General features: G+C 44.8%; 9 non-coding genes across 9 annotated transcripts; all 9 read left to right on the plus strand.

Annotated features, from left to right (window-relative positions):
- Nucleotides 1-1411: 1411 nt before the first annotated feature.
- TRNAL-CAG (transfer RNA leucine (anticodon CAG)) lies at nt 1412-1494 on the plus strand. Its single transcript has one exon. It is a non-coding gene; the product is annotated as a tRNA-Leu (tRNA).
- Nucleotides 1495-2908: 1414 nt separating this feature from the next.
- Nucleotides 2909-2991, plus strand: TRNAL-CAG (transfer RNA leucine (anticodon CAG)). The gene has a single exon. It is a non-coding gene; the product is annotated as a tRNA-Leu (tRNA).
- Nucleotides 2992-4266: 1275 nt separating this feature from the next.
- TRNAL-CAG (transfer RNA leucine (anticodon CAG)) lies at nt 4267-4349 on the plus strand. Its single transcript has one exon. It is a non-coding gene; the product is annotated as a tRNA-Leu (tRNA).
- A 1415-nt stretch (nt 4350-5764) lies between these two features.
- Nucleotides 5765-5847, plus strand: TRNAL-CAG (transfer RNA leucine (anticodon CAG)). Its single transcript has one exon. It is a non-coding gene; the product is annotated as a tRNA-Leu (tRNA).
- A 1275-nt stretch (nt 5848-7122) lies between these two features.
- TRNAL-CAG (transfer RNA leucine (anticodon CAG)) lies at nt 7123-7205 on the plus strand. The gene has a single exon. It is a non-coding gene; the product is annotated as a tRNA-Leu (tRNA).
- Nucleotides 7206-8620: 1415 nt separating this feature from the next.
- TRNAL-CAG (transfer RNA leucine (anticodon CAG)) lies at nt 8621-8703 on the plus strand. Its single transcript has one exon. It is a non-coding gene; the product is annotated as a tRNA-Leu (tRNA).
- A 1415-nt stretch (nt 8704-10118) lies between these two features.
- TRNAL-CAG (transfer RNA leucine (anticodon CAG)) lies at nt 10119-10201 on the plus strand. The gene has a single exon. It is a non-coding gene; the product is annotated as a tRNA-Leu (tRNA).
- Nucleotides 10202-11476: 1275 nt separating this feature from the next.
- Nucleotides 11477-11559, plus strand: TRNAL-CAG (transfer RNA leucine (anticodon CAG)). The gene has a single exon. It is a non-coding gene; the product is annotated as a tRNA-Leu (tRNA).
- A 1415-nt stretch (nt 11560-12974) lies between these two features.
- TRNAL-CAG (transfer RNA leucine (anticodon CAG)) lies at nt 12975-13057 on the plus strand. Its single transcript has one exon. It is a non-coding gene; the product is annotated as a tRNA-Leu (tRNA).
- Nucleotides 13058-14333: the final 1276 nt, after the last annotated feature.

Raw genomic sequence — 14333 nt, forward strand, 5'->3', positions numbered from 1 at the left:
AGCTTTTCCTTAAATATTAAGCAAGGCCATTTTTCTCAGGGCTCGAAGTCCCCCCGAAGTCAACTTTGAAAGCAGTTTGAGGAACAAGAAACCCTCCATCAGAAAGGAGGCTAGCTTTTCCTTAAATATTAAGCAAGGCCATTTTTCTCAGGGCTCCCGAAGTCAACTTTGAAAGCAGTTTGAGGAACAAGAAACGCTCCATCAGAAAGGGGAAAAAAACACCACGCCAATCCCTTTTCTTCCTGCTTCATAGGCCACTGGTCTGGTTAAACCACGGGGTGTGAGTTTCATTCTCACTGGTGCCTAACTTCTAGGCTGATGCTCAAAAGGAACATTGGAACCCCGTTAGCCAGTAGAACATAATATGCTTGTTCTCGGGGAGAGAAGCTAATTAACCTTGCAGATAAGATTCCTTTGAATGGTCAATTGATGTTGCTGCAAGCTTTGGAAACCACTCAGGTTTCTTTTTCAGGGTTCTGATAGGATATATCTGAAGAAACATTTATACACATACTCGGGGAGAGAAGCTAATTAACCTTGCAGATAAGATTCCTTTGAATGGTCAATTGATGTTGCTGCAAGCTTTGGAAACCACTCAGGTTTCTTTTTCAGGGTTCTGATAGGATATATCTGAAGAAACATTTATACACATACTAGGCTGATGTCAAAATCCTGCTTCTAAACCAGCAACTTGAAGAAAGGTAGAAAAAGTCCTTCAAGCTTTCCTCCGTGTTTGCTCTTACGCATCATGGATTGGGATTCCAGCGGGGGTCTGTTTGAGGAGCGGCAAAGTTGCTCTGTTCTGCGCAAGTGCAGACTTGCAGATGTTGACAAGTGCCCTCAGAAAGGGGAAAAAAACACCACGCCAATCCCATTTCTTCCTGCTTCATAGGCCACTGGTCTGGTTAAACCACGGGGTGTGAGTTTCATTCTCACTGGTGCCTAACTTCTAGGCTGATGCTCAAAAGGAACATTGGAACCCCGTTAGCCAGTAGAACATAATATGCTTGTTCTCGGGGAGAGAAGCTAATTAACCTTGCAGATAAGATTCCTTTGAATGGTCAATTGATGTTGCTGCAAGCTTTGGAAACCACTCAGGTTTCTTTTTCAGGGTTCTGATAGGATATATCTGAAGAAACATTTATACACATACTAGGCTGATGTCAAAATCCTGCTTCTAAACCAGCAACTTGAAGAAAGGTAGAAAAAGTCCTTCAAGCTTTCCTCCGTGTTTGCTCTTACGCATCATGGATTGGGATTCCAGCGGGGGTCTGTTTGAGGAGCGGCAAAGTTGCTCTGTTCTGCGCAAGTGCAGACTTGCAGATGTTGACAAGTGCCTCAATTTTATGCTTAACGCTTACCATGATGTCTGGTATCACCACGAAGCGCCAAAGCATACTGCCACATGAAAGTCAGGATGGCCGAGCGGTCTGAGGCGCTGCGTTCAGGTCGCAGTCTCCTCTGGAGGCGTGGGTTCGAATCCCACTTCTGACAGGCTAGCTTTTCCTTAAATATTAAGCAAGGCCATTTTTCTCAGGGCTCGAAGTCCCCCCGAAGTCAACTTTGAAAGCAGTTTGAGGAACAAGAAACCCTCCATCAGAAAGGAGGCTAGCTTTTCCTTAAATATTAAGCAAGGCCATTTTTCTCAGGGCTCCCGAAGTCAACTTTGAAAGCAGTTTGAGGAACAAGAAACGCTCCATCAGAAAGGGGAAAAAAACACCACGCCAATCCCTTTTCTTCCTGCTTCATAGGCCACTGGTCTGGTTAAACCACGGGGTGTGAGTTTCATTCTCACTGGTGCCTAACTTCTAGGCTGATGCTCAAAAGGAACATTGGAACCCCGTTAGCCAGTAGAACATAATATGCTTGTTCTCGGGGAGAGAAGCTAATTAACCTTGCAGATAAGATTCCTTTGAATGGTCAATTGATGTTGCTGCAAGCTTTGGAAACCACTCAGGTTTCTTTTTCAGGGTTCTGATAGGATATATCTGAAGAAACATTTATACACATACTCGGGGAGAGAAGCTAATTAACCTTGCAGATAAGATTCCTTTGAATGGTCAATTGATGTTGCTGCAAGCTTTGGAAACCACTCAGGTTTCTTTTTCAGGGTTCTGATAGGATATATCTGAAGAAACATTTATACACATACTAGGCTGATGTCAAAATCCTGCTTCTAAACCAGCAACTTGAAGAAAGGTAGAAAAAGTCCTTCAAGCTTTCCTCCGTGTTTGCTCTTACGCATCATGGATTGGGATTCCAGCGGGGGTCTGTTTGAGGAGCGGCAAAGTTGCTCTGTTCTGCGCAAGTGCAGACTTGCAGATGTTGACAAGTGCCCTCAGAAAGGGGAAAAAACACCACGCCAATCCCTTTTCTTCCTGCTTCATAGGCCACTGGTCTGGTTAAACCACGGGGTGTGAGTTTCATTCTCACTGGTGCCTAACTTCTAGGCTGATGCTCAAAAGGAACATTGGAACCCCGTTAGCCAGTAGAACATAATATGCTTGTTCTCGGGGAGAGAAGCTAATTAACCTTGCAGATAAGATTCCTTTGAATGGTCAATTGATGTTGCTGCAAGCTTTGGAAACCACTCAGGTTTCTTTTTCAGGGTTCTGATAGGATATATCTGAAGGAACATTTATACACATACTAGGCTGATGTCAAAATCCTGCTTCTAAACCAGCAACTTGAAGAAAGGTAGAAAAAGTCCTTCAAGCTTTCCTCCGTGTTTGCTCTTACGCATCATGGATTGGGATTCCAGCGGGGGTCTGTTTGAGGAGCGGCAAAGTTGCTCTGTTCTGCGCAAGTGCAGACTTGCAGATGTTGACAAGTGCCTCAATTTTATGCTTAACGCTTACCATGATGTCTGGTATCACCACGAAGCGCCAAAGCATACTGCCCCATGAAAGTCAGGATGGCCGAGCGGTCTAAGGCGCTGCGTTCAGGTCGCAGTCTCCTCTGGAGGCGTGGGTTCGAATCCCACTTCTGACAGGCTAGCTTTTCCTTAAATATTAAGCAAGGCCATTTTTCTCAGGGCTCGAAGTCCCCCCGAAGTCAACTTTGAAAGCAGTTTGAGGAACAAGAAACCCTCCATCAGAAAGGAGGCTAGCTTTTCCTTAAATATTAAGCAAGGCCATTTTTCTCAGGGCTCCCGAAGTCAACTTTGAAAGCAGTTTGAGGAACAAGAAACGCTCCATCAGAAAGGGGAAAAAAACACCACGCCAATCCCTTTTCTTCCTGCTTCATAGGCCACTGGTCTGGTTAAACCACGGGGTGTGAGTTTCATTCTCACTGGTGCCTAACTTCTAGGCTGATGCTCAAAAGGAACATTGGAACCCCGTTAGCCAGTAGAACATAATATGCTTGTTCTCGGGGAGAGAAGCTAATTAACCTTGCAGATAAGATTCCTTTGAATGGTCAATTGATGTTGCTGCAAGCTTTGGAAACCACTCAGGTTTCTTTTTCAGGGTTCTGATAGGATATATCTGAAGAAACATTTATACACATACTAGGCTGATGTCAAAATCCTGCTTCTAAACCAGCAACTTGAAGAAAGGTAGAAAAAGTCCTTCAAGCTTTCCTCGGTGTTTGCTCTTACGCATCATGGATTGGGATTCCAGCGGGGGTCTGTTTGAGGAGCGGCAAAGTTGCTCTGTTCTGCGCAAGTGCAGACTTGCAGATGTTGACAAGTGCCCTCAGAAAGGGGAAAAAAACACCACGCCAATCCCTTTTCTTCCTGCTTCATAGGCCACTGGTCTGGTTAAACCACGGGGTGTGAGTTTCATTCTCACTGGTGCCTAACTTCTAGGCTGATGCTCAAAAGGAACATTGGAACCCCGTTAGCCAGTAGAACATAATATGCTTGTTCTCGGGGAGAGAAGCTAATTAACCTTGCAGATAAGATTCCTTTGAATGGTCAATTGATGTTGCTGCAAGCTTTGGAAACCACTCAGGTTTCTTTTTCAGGGTTCTGATAGGATATATCTGAAGAAACATTTATACACATACTAGGCTGATGTCAAAATCCTGCTTCTAAACCAGCAACTTGAAGAAAGGTAGAAAAAGTCCTTCAAGCTTTCCTCCGTGTTTGCTCTTACGCATCATGGATTGGGATTCCAGCGGGGGTCTGTTTGAGGAGCGGCAAAGTTGCTCTGTTCTGCGCAAGTGCAGACTTGCAGATGTTGACAAGTGCCTCAATTTTATGCTTAACGCTTACCATGATGTCTGGTATCACCACGAAGCGCCAAAGCATACTGCCCCATGAAAGTCAGGATGGCCGAGCGGTCTAAGGCGCTGCGTTCAGGTCGCAGTCTCCTCTGGAGGCGTGGGTTCGAATCCCACTTCTGACAGGCTAGCTTTTCCTTAAATATTAAGCAAGGCCATTTTTCTCAGGGCTCGAAGTCCCCCCGAAGTCAACTTTGAAAGCAGTTTGAGGAACAAGAAACCCTCCATCAGAAAGGAGGCTAGCTTTTCCTTAAATATTAAGCAAGGCCATTTTTCTCAGGGCTCCCGAAGTCAACTTTGAAAGCAGTTTGAGGAACAAGAAACGCTCCATCAGAAAGGGGAAAAAAACACCACGCCAATCCCTTTTCTTCCTGCTTCATAGGCCACTGGTCTGGTTAAACCACGGGGTGTGAGTTTCATTCTCACTGGTGCCTAACTTCTAGGCTGATGCTCAAAAGGAACATTGGAACCCCGTTAGCCAGTAGAACATAATATGCTTGTTCTCGGGGAGAGAAGCTAATTAACCTTGCAGATAAGATTCCTTTGAATGGTCAATTGATGTTGCTGCAAGCTTTGAAAACCACTCAGGTTTCTTTTTCAGGGTTCTGATAGGATATATCTGAAGAAACATTTATACACATACTCGGGGAGAGAAGCTAATTAACCTTGCAGATAAGATTCCTTTGAATGGTCAATTGATGTTGCTGCAAGCTTTGGAAACCACTCAGGTTTCTTTTTCAGGGTTCTGATAGGATATATCTGAAGAAACATTTATACACATACTAGGCTGATGTCAAAATCCTGCTTCTAAAGCAGCAACTTGAAGAAAGGTAGAAAAAGTCCTTCAAGCTTTCCTCCGTGTTTGCTCTTACGCATCATGGATTGGGATTCCAGCGGGGGTCTGTTTGAGGAGCGGCAAAGTTGCTCTGTTCTGCGCAAGTGCAGACTTGCAGATGTTGACAAGTGCCCTCAGAAAGGGGAAAAAAACACCACGCCAATCCCTTTTCTTCCTGCTTCATAGGCCACTGGTCTGGTTAAACCACGGGGTGTGAGTTTCATTCTCACTGGTGCCTAACTTCTAGGCTGATGCTCAAAAGGAACATTGGAACCCCGTTAGCCAGTAGAACATAATATGCTTGTTCTCGGGGAGAGAAGCTAATTAACCTTGCAGATAAGATTCCTTTGAATGGTCAATTGATGTTGCTGCAAGCTTTGGAAACCACTCAGGTTTCTTTTTCAGGGTTCTGATAGGATATATCTGAAGAAACATTTATACACATACTAGGCTGATGTCAAAATCCTGCTTCTAAACCAGCAACTTGAAGAAAGGTAGAAAAAGTCCTTCAAGCTTTCCTCCGTGTTTGCTCTTACGCATCATGGATTGGGATTCCAGCGGGGGTCTGTTTGAGGAGCGGCAAAGTTGCTCTGTTCTGCGCAAGTGCAGACTTGCAGATGTTGACAAGTGCCTCAATTTTATGCTTAACGCTTACCATGATGTCTGGTATCACCACGAAGCGCCAAAGCATACTGCCACATGAAAGTCAGGATGGCCGAGCGGTCTGAGGCGCTGTGTTCAGGTCGCAGTCTCCTCTGGAGGCGTGGGTTCGAATCCCACTTCTGACAGGCTAGCTTTTCCTTAAATATTAAGCAAGGCCATTTTTTTCAGGGCTCGAAGTCCCCCCGAAGTCAACTTTGAAAGCAGTTTGAGGAACAAGAAACCCTCCATCAGAAAGGAGGCTAGCTTTTCCTTAAATATTAAGCAAGGCCATTTTTCTCAGGGCTCCCGAAGTCAACTTTGAAAGCAGTTTGAGGAACAAGAAACGCTCCATCAGAAAGGGGAAAAAAACACCACGCCAATCCCTTTTCTTCCTGCTTCATAGGCCACTGGTCTGGTTAAACCACGGGGTGTGAGTTTCATTCTCACTGGTGCCTAACTTCTAGGCTGATGCTCAAAAGGAACATTGGAACCCCGTTAGCCAGTAGAACATAATATGCTTGTTCTCGGGGAGAGAAGCTAATTAACCTTGCAGATAAGATTCCTTTGAATGGTCAATTGATGTTGCTGCAAGCTTTGGAAACCACTCAGGTTTCTTTTTCAGGGTTCTGATAGGATATATCTGAAGAAACATTTATACACATACTAGGCTGATGTCAAAATCCTGCTTCTAAACCAGCAACTTGAAGAAAGGTAGAAAAAGTCCTTCAAGCTTTCCTCGGTGTTTGCTCTTACGCATCATGGATTGGGATTCCAGCGGGGGTCTGTTTGAGGAGCGGCAAAGTTGCTCTGTTCTGCGCAAGTGCAGACTTGCAGATGTTGACAAGTGCCCTCAGAAAGGGGAAAAAAACACCACGCCAATCCCTTTTCTTCCTGCTTCATAGGCCACTGGTCTGGTTAAACCACGGGGTGTGAGTTTCATTCTCACTGGTGCCTAACTTCTAGGCTGATGCTCAAAAGGAACATTGGAACCCCGTTAGCCAGTAGAACATAATATGCTTGTTCTCGGGGAGAGAAGCTAATTAACCTTGCAGATAAGATTCCTTTGAATGGTCAATTGATGTTGCTGCAAGCTTTGGAAACCACTCAGGTTTCTTTTTCAGGGTTCTGATAGGATATATCTGAAGAAACATTTATACACATACTAGGCTGATGTCAAAATCCTGCTTCTAAACCAGCAACTTGAAGAAAGGTAGAAAAAGTCCTTCAAGCTTTCCTCCGTGTTTGCTCTTACGCATCATGGATTGGGATTCCAGCGGGGGTCTGTTTGAGGAGCGGCAAAGTTGCTCTGTTCTGCGCAAGTGCAGACTTGCAGATGTTGACAAGTGCCTCAATTTTATGCTTAACGCTTACCATGATGTCTGGTATCACCACGAAGCGCCAAAGCATACTGCCCCATGAAAGTCAGGATGGCCGAGCGGTCTAAGGCGCTGCGTTCAGGTCGCAGTCTCCTCTGGAGGCGTGGGTTCGAATCCCACTTCTGACAGGCTAGCTTTTCCTTAAATATTAAGCAAGGCCATTTTTCTCAGGGCTCGAAGTCCCCCCGAAGTCAACTTTGAAAGCAGTTTGAGGAACAAGAAACCCTCCATCAGAAAGGAGGCTAGCTTTTCCTTAAATATTAAGCAAGGCCATTTTTCTCAGGGCTCCCGAAGTCAACTTTGAAAGCAGTTTGAGGAACAAGAAACGCTCCATCAGAAAGGGGAAAAAAACACCACGCCAATCCCTTTTCTTCCTGCTTCATAGGCCACTGGTCTGGTTAAACCACGGGGTGTGAGTTTCATTCTCACTGGTGCCTAACTTCTAGGCTGATGCTCAAAAGGAACATTGGAACCCCGTTAGCCAGTAGAACATAATATGCTTGTTCTCGGGGAGAGAAGCTAATTAACCTTGCAGATAAGATTCCTTTGAATGGTCAATTGATGTTGCTGCAAGCTTTGAAAACCACTCAGGTTTCTTTTTCAGGGTTCTGATAGGATATATCTGAAGAAACATTTATACACATACTCGGGGAGAGAAGCTAATTAACCTTGCAGATAAGATTCCTTTGAATGGTCAATTGATGTTGCTGCAAGCTTTGGAAACCACTCAGGTTTCTTTTTCAGGGTTCTGATAGGATATATCTGAAGAAACATTTATACACATACTAGGCTGATGTCAAAATCCTGCTTCTAAAGCAGCAACTTGAAGAAAGGTAGAAAAAGTCCTTCAAGCTTTCCTCCGTGTTTGCTCTTACGCATCATGGATTGGGATTCCAGCGGGGGTCTGTTTGAGGAGCGGCAAAGTTGCTCTGTTCTGCGCAAGTGCAGACTTGCAGATGTTGACAAGTGCCCTCAGAAAGGGGAAAAAAACACCACGCCAATCCCTTTTCTTCCTGCTTCATAGGCCACTGGTCTGGTTAAACCACGGGGTGTGAGTTTCATTCTCACTGGTGCCTAACTTCTAGGCTGATGCTCAAAAGGAACATTGGAACCCCGTTAGCCAGTAGAACATAATATGCTTGTTCTCGGGGAGAGAAGCTAATTAACCTTGCAGATAAGATTCCTTTGAATGGTCAATTGATGTTGCTGCAAGCTTTGGAAACCACTCAGGTTTCTTTTTCAGGGTTCTGATAGGATATATCTGAAGAAACATTTATACACATACTAGGCTGATGTCAAAATCCTGCTTCTAAACCAGCAACTTGAAGAAAGGTAGAAAAAGTCCTTCAAGCTTTCCTCCGTGTTTGCTCTTACGCATCATGGATTGGGATTCCAGCGGGGGTCTGTTTGAGGAGCGGCAAAGTTGCTCTGTTCTGCGCAAGTGCAGACTTGCAGATGTTGACAAGTGCCTCAATTTTATGCTTAACGCTTACCATGATGTCTGGTATCACCACGAAGCGCCAAAGCATACTGCCCCATGAAAGTCAGGATGGCCGAGCGGTCTAAGGCACTGCGTTCAGGTCGCAGTCTCCTCTGGAGGCGTGGGTTCGAATCCCACTTCTGACAGGCTAGCTTTTCCTTAAATATTAAGCAAGGCCATTTTTCTCAGGGCTCGAAGTCCCCCCGAAGTAAACTTTGAAAGCAGTTTGAGGAACAAGAAACCCTCCATCAGAAAGGAGGCTAGCTTTTCCTTAAATATTAAGCAAGGCCATTTTTCTCAGGGCTCCCGAAGTCAACTTTGAAAGCAGTTTGAGGAACAAGAAACGCTCCATCAGAAAGGGGAAAAAAACACCACGCCAATCCCTTTTCTTCCTGCTTCATAGGCCACTGGTCTGGTTAAACCACGGGGTGTGAGTTTCATTCTCACTGGTGCCTAACTTCTAGGCTGATGCTCAAAAGGAACATTGGAACCCCGTTAGCCAGTAGAACATAATATGCTTGTTCTCGGGGAGAGAAGCTAATTAACCTTGCAGATAAGATTCCTTTGAATGGTCAATTGATGTTGCTGCAAGCTTTGGAAACCACTCAGGTTTCTTTTTCAGGGTTCTGATAGGATATATCTGAAGAAACATTTATACACATACTCGGGGAGAGAAGCTAATTAACCTTGCAGATAAGATTCCTTTGAATGGTCAATTGATGTTGCTGCAAGCTTTGGAAACCACTCAGGTTTCTTTTTCAGGGTTCTGATAGGATATATCTGAAGAAACATTTATACACATACTAGGCTGATGTCAAAATCCTGCTTCTAAACCAGCAACTTGAAGAAAGGTAGAAAAAGTCCTTCAAGCTTTCCTCCGTGTTTGCTCTTACGCATCATGGATTGGGATTCCAGCGGGGGTCTGTTTGAGGAGCGGCAAAGTTGCTCTGTTCTGCGCAAGTGCAGACTTGCAGATGTTGACAAGTGCCCTCAGAAAGGGGAAAAAAACACCACGCCAATCCCTTTTCTTCCTGCTTCATAGGCCACTGGTCTGGTTAAACCACGGGGTGTGAGTTTCATTCTCACTGGTGCCTAACTTCTAGGCTGATGCTCAAAAGGAACATTGGAACCCCGTTAGCCAGTAGAACATAATATGCTTGTTCTCGGGGAGAGAAGCTAATTAACCTTGCAGATAAGATTCCTTTGAATGGTCAATTGATGTTGCTGCAAGCTTTGGAAACCACTCAGGTTTCTTTTTCAGGGTTCTGATAGGATATATCTGAAGAAACATTTATACACATACTAGGCTGATGTCAAAATCCTGCTTCTAAACCAGCAACTTGAAGAAAGGTAGAAAAAGTCCTTCAAGCTTTCCTCCGTGTTTGCTCTTACGCATCATGGATTGGGATTCCAGCGGGGGTCTGTTTGAGGAGCGGCAAAGTTGCTCTGTTCTGCGCAAGTGCAGACTTGCAGATGTTGACAAGTGCCTCAATTTTATGCTTAACGCTTACCATGATGTCTGGTATCACCACGAAGCGCCAAAGCATACTGCCACATGAAAGTCAGGATGGCCGAGCGGTCTGAGGCGCTGTGTTCAGGTCGCAGTCTCCTCTGGAGGCGTGGGTTCGAATCCCACTTCTGACAGGCTAGCTTTTCCTTAAATATTAAGCAAGGCCATTTTTTTCAGGGCTCGAAGTCCCCCCGAAGTCAACTTTGAAAGCAGTTTGAGGAACAAGAAACCCTCCATCAGAAAGGAGGCTAGCTTTTCCTTAAATATTAAGCAAGGCCATTTTTCTCAGGGCTCCCGAAGTCAACTTTGAAAGCAGTTTGAGGAACAAGAAACGCTCCATCAGAAAGGGGAAAAAAACACCACGCCAATCCCTTTTCTTCCTGCTTCATAGGCCACTGGTCTGGTTAAACCACGGGGTGTGAGTTTCATTCTCACTGGTGCCTAACTTCTAGGCTGATGCTCAAAAGGAACATTGGAACCCCGTTAGCCAGTAGAACATAATATGCTTGTTCTCGGGGAGAGAAGCTAATTAACCTTGCAGATAAGATTCCTTTGAATGGTCAATTGATGTTGCTGCAAGCTTTGGAAACCACTCAGGTTTCTTTTTCAGGGTTCTGATAGGATATATCTGAAGAAACATTTATACACATACTAGGCTGATGTCAAAATCCTGCTTCTAAACCAGCAACTTGAAGAAAGGTAGAAAAAGTCCTTCAAGCTTTCCTCGGTGTTTGCTCTTACGCATCATGGATTGGGATTCCAGCGGGGGTCTGTTTGAGGAGCGGCAAAGTTGCTCTGTTCTGCGCAAGTGCAGACTTGCAGATGTTGACAAGTGCCCTCAGAAAGGGGAAAAAAACACCACGCCAATCCCTTTTCTTCCTGCTTCATAGGCCACTGGTCTGGTTAAACCACGGGGTGTGAGTTTCATTCTCACTGGTGCCTAACTTCTAGGCTGATGCTCAAAAGGAACATTGGAACCCCGTTAGCCAGTAGAACATAATATGCTTGTTCTCGGGGAGAGAAGCTAATTAACCTTGCAGATAAGATTCCTTTGAATGGTCAATTGATGTTGCTGCAAGCTTTGGAAACCACTCAGGTTTCTTTTTCAGGGTTCTGATAGGATATATCTGAAGAAACATTTATACACATACTAGGCTGATGTCAAAATCCTGCTTCTAAACCAGCAACTTGAAGAAAGGTAGAAAAAGTCCTTCAAGCTTTCCTCCGTGTTTGCTCTTACGCATCATGGATTGGGATTCCAGCGGGGGTCTGTTTGAGGAGCGGCAAAGTTGCTCTGTTCTGCGCAAGTGCAGACTTGCAGATGTTGACAAGTGCCTCAATTTTATGCTTAACGCTTACCATGATGTCTGGTATCACCACGAAGCGCCAAAGCATACTGCCCCATGAAAGTCAGGATGGCCGAGCGGTCTAAGGCGCTGCGTTCAGGTCGCAGTCTCCTCTGGAGGCGTGGGTTCGAATCCCACTTCTGACAGGCTAGCTTTTCCTTAAATATTAAGCAAGGCCATTTTTCTCAGGGCTCGAAGTCCCCCCGAAGTCAACTTTGAAAGCAGTTTGAGGAACAAGAAACCCTCCATCAGAAAGGAGGCTAGCTTTTCCTTAAATATTAAGCAAGGCCATTTTTCTCAGGGCTCCCGAAGTCAACTTTGAAAGCAGTTTGAGGAACAAGAAACGCTCCATCAGAAAGGGGGAAAAAACACCACGCCAATCCCTTTTCTTCCTGCTTCATAGGCCACTGGTCTGGTTAAACCACGGGGTGTGAGTTTCATTCTCACTGGTGCCTAACTTCTAGGCTGATGCTCAAAAGGAACATTGGAACCCCGTTAGCCAGTAGAACATAATATGCTTGTTCTCGGGCAGAGAAGCTAATTAACCTTGCAGATAAGATTCCTTTGAATGGTCAATTGATGTTGCTGCAAGCTTTGAAAACCACTCAGGTTTCTTTTTCAGGGTTCTGATAGGATATATCTGAAGAAACATGTATACACATACTCGGGGAGAGAAGCTAATTAACCTTGCAGATAAGATTCCTTTGAATGGTCAATTGATGTTGCTGCAAGCTTTGGAAACCACTCAGGTTTCTTTTTCAGGGTTCTGATAGGATATATCTGAAGAAACATTTATACACATACTAGGCTGATGTCAAAATCCTGCTTCTAAAGCAGCAACTTGAAGAAAGGTAGAAAAAGTCCTTCAAGCTTTCCTCCGTGTTTGCTCTTACGCATCATGGATTGGGATTCCAGCGGGGGTCTGTTTGAGGAGCGGCAAAGTTGCTCTGTTCTGCGCAAGTGCAGACTTGCAGATGTTGACAAGTGCCCTCAGAAAGGGGAAAAAAACACCACGCCAATCCTTTTTCTTCCTGCTTCATAGGCCACTGGTCTGGTTAAACCACGGGGTGTGAGTTTCATTCTCACTGGTGCCTAACTTCTAGGCTGATGCTCAAAAGGAACATTGGAACCCCGTTAGCCAGTAGAACATAATATGCTTGTTCTCGGGGAGAGAAGCTAATTAACCTTGCAGATAAGATTCCTTTGAATGGTCAATTGATGTTGCTGCAAGCTTTGGAAACCACTCAGGTTTCTTTTTCAGGGTTCTGATAGGATATATCTGAAGAAACATTTATACACATACTAGGCTGATGTCAAAATCCTGCTTCTAAACCAGCAACTTGAAGAAAGGTAGAAAAAGTCCTTCAAGCTTTCCTCCGTGTTTGCTCTTACGCATCATGGATTGGGATTCCAGCGGGGGTCTGTTTGAGGAGCGGCAAAGTTGCTCTGTTCTGCGCAAGTGCAGACTTGCAGATGTTGACAAGTGCCTCAATTTTATGCTTAACGCTTACCATGATGTCTGGTATCACCACGAAGCGCCAAAGCATACTGCCCCATGAAAGTCAGGATGGCCGAGCGGTCTAAGGCGCTGCGTTCAGGTCGCAGTCTCCTCTGGAGGCGTGGGTTCGAATCCCACTTCTGACAGGCTAGCTTTTCCTTAAATATTAAGCAAGGCCATTTTTCTCAGGGCTCGAAGTCCCCCCGAAGTCAACTTTGAAAGCAGTTTGAGGAACAAGAAACCCTCCATCAGAAAGGAGGCTAGCTTTTCCTTAAATATTAAGCAAGGCCATTTTTCTCAGGGCTCCCGAAGTCAACTTTGAAAGCAGTTTGAGGAACAAGAAACGCTCCATCAGAAAGGGGAAAAAAACACCACGCCAATCCCTTTTCTTCCTGCTTCATAGGCCACTGGTCTGGTTAAACCACGGGGTGTGAGTTTCATTCTCACTGGTGCCTAACTTCTAGGCTGATGCTCAAAAGGAACATTGGAACCCCGTTAGCCAGTAGAACATAATATGCTTGTTCTCGGGGAGAGAAGCTAATTAACCTTGCAGATAAGATTCCTTTGAATGGTCAATTGATGTTGCTGCAAGCTTTGGAAACCACTCAGGTTTCTTTTTCAGGGTTCTGATAGGATATATCTGAAGAAACATTTATACACATACTCGGGGAGAGAAGCTAATTAACCTTGCAGATAAGATTCCTTTGAATGGTCAATTGATGTTGCTGCAAGCTTTGGAAACCACTCAGGTTTCTTTTTCAGGGTTCTGATAGGATATATCTGAAGAAACATTTATACACATACTAGGCTGATGTCAAAATCCTGCTTCTAAACCAGCAACTTGAAGAAAGGTAGAAAAAGTCCTTCAAGCTTTCCTCCGTGTTTGCTCTTACGCATCATGGATTGGGATTCCAGCGGGGGTCTGTTTGAGGAGCGGCAAAGTTGCTCTGTTCTGCGCAAGTGCAGACTTGCAGATGTTGACAAGTGCCCTCAGAAAGGGGAAAAAAACACCACGCCAATCCCTTTTCTTCCTGCTTCATAGGCCACTGGTCTGGTTAAACCACGGGGTGTGAGTTTCATTCTCACTGGTGCCTAACTTCTAGGCTGATGCTCAAAAGGAACATTGGAACCCCGTTAGCCAGTAGAACATAATATGCTTGTTCTCGGGGAGAGAAGCTAATTAACCTTGCAGATAAGATTCCTTTGAATGGTCAATTGATGTTGCTGCAAGCTTTGGAAACCACTCAGGTTTCTTTTTCAGGGTTCTGATAGGATATATCTGAAGAAACATTTATACACATACTAGGCTGATGTCAAAATCCTGCTTCTAAACCAGCAACTTGAAGAAAGGTAGAAAAAGTCCTTCAAGCTTTCCTCCGTGTTTGCTCTTACGCATCATGGATTGGGATTCCAGCGGGGGTC

The sequence above is a fragment of the Eleutherodactylus coqui genome, chromosome 7, assembly GCF_035609145.1.
Source record: "Eleutherodactylus coqui strain aEleCoq1 chromosome 7, aEleCoq1.hap1, whole genome shotgun sequence".
Classification (NCBI taxonomy): domain Eukaryota; kingdom Metazoa; phylum Chordata; class Amphibia; order Anura; family Eleutherodactylidae; genus Eleutherodactylus; species Eleutherodactylus coqui.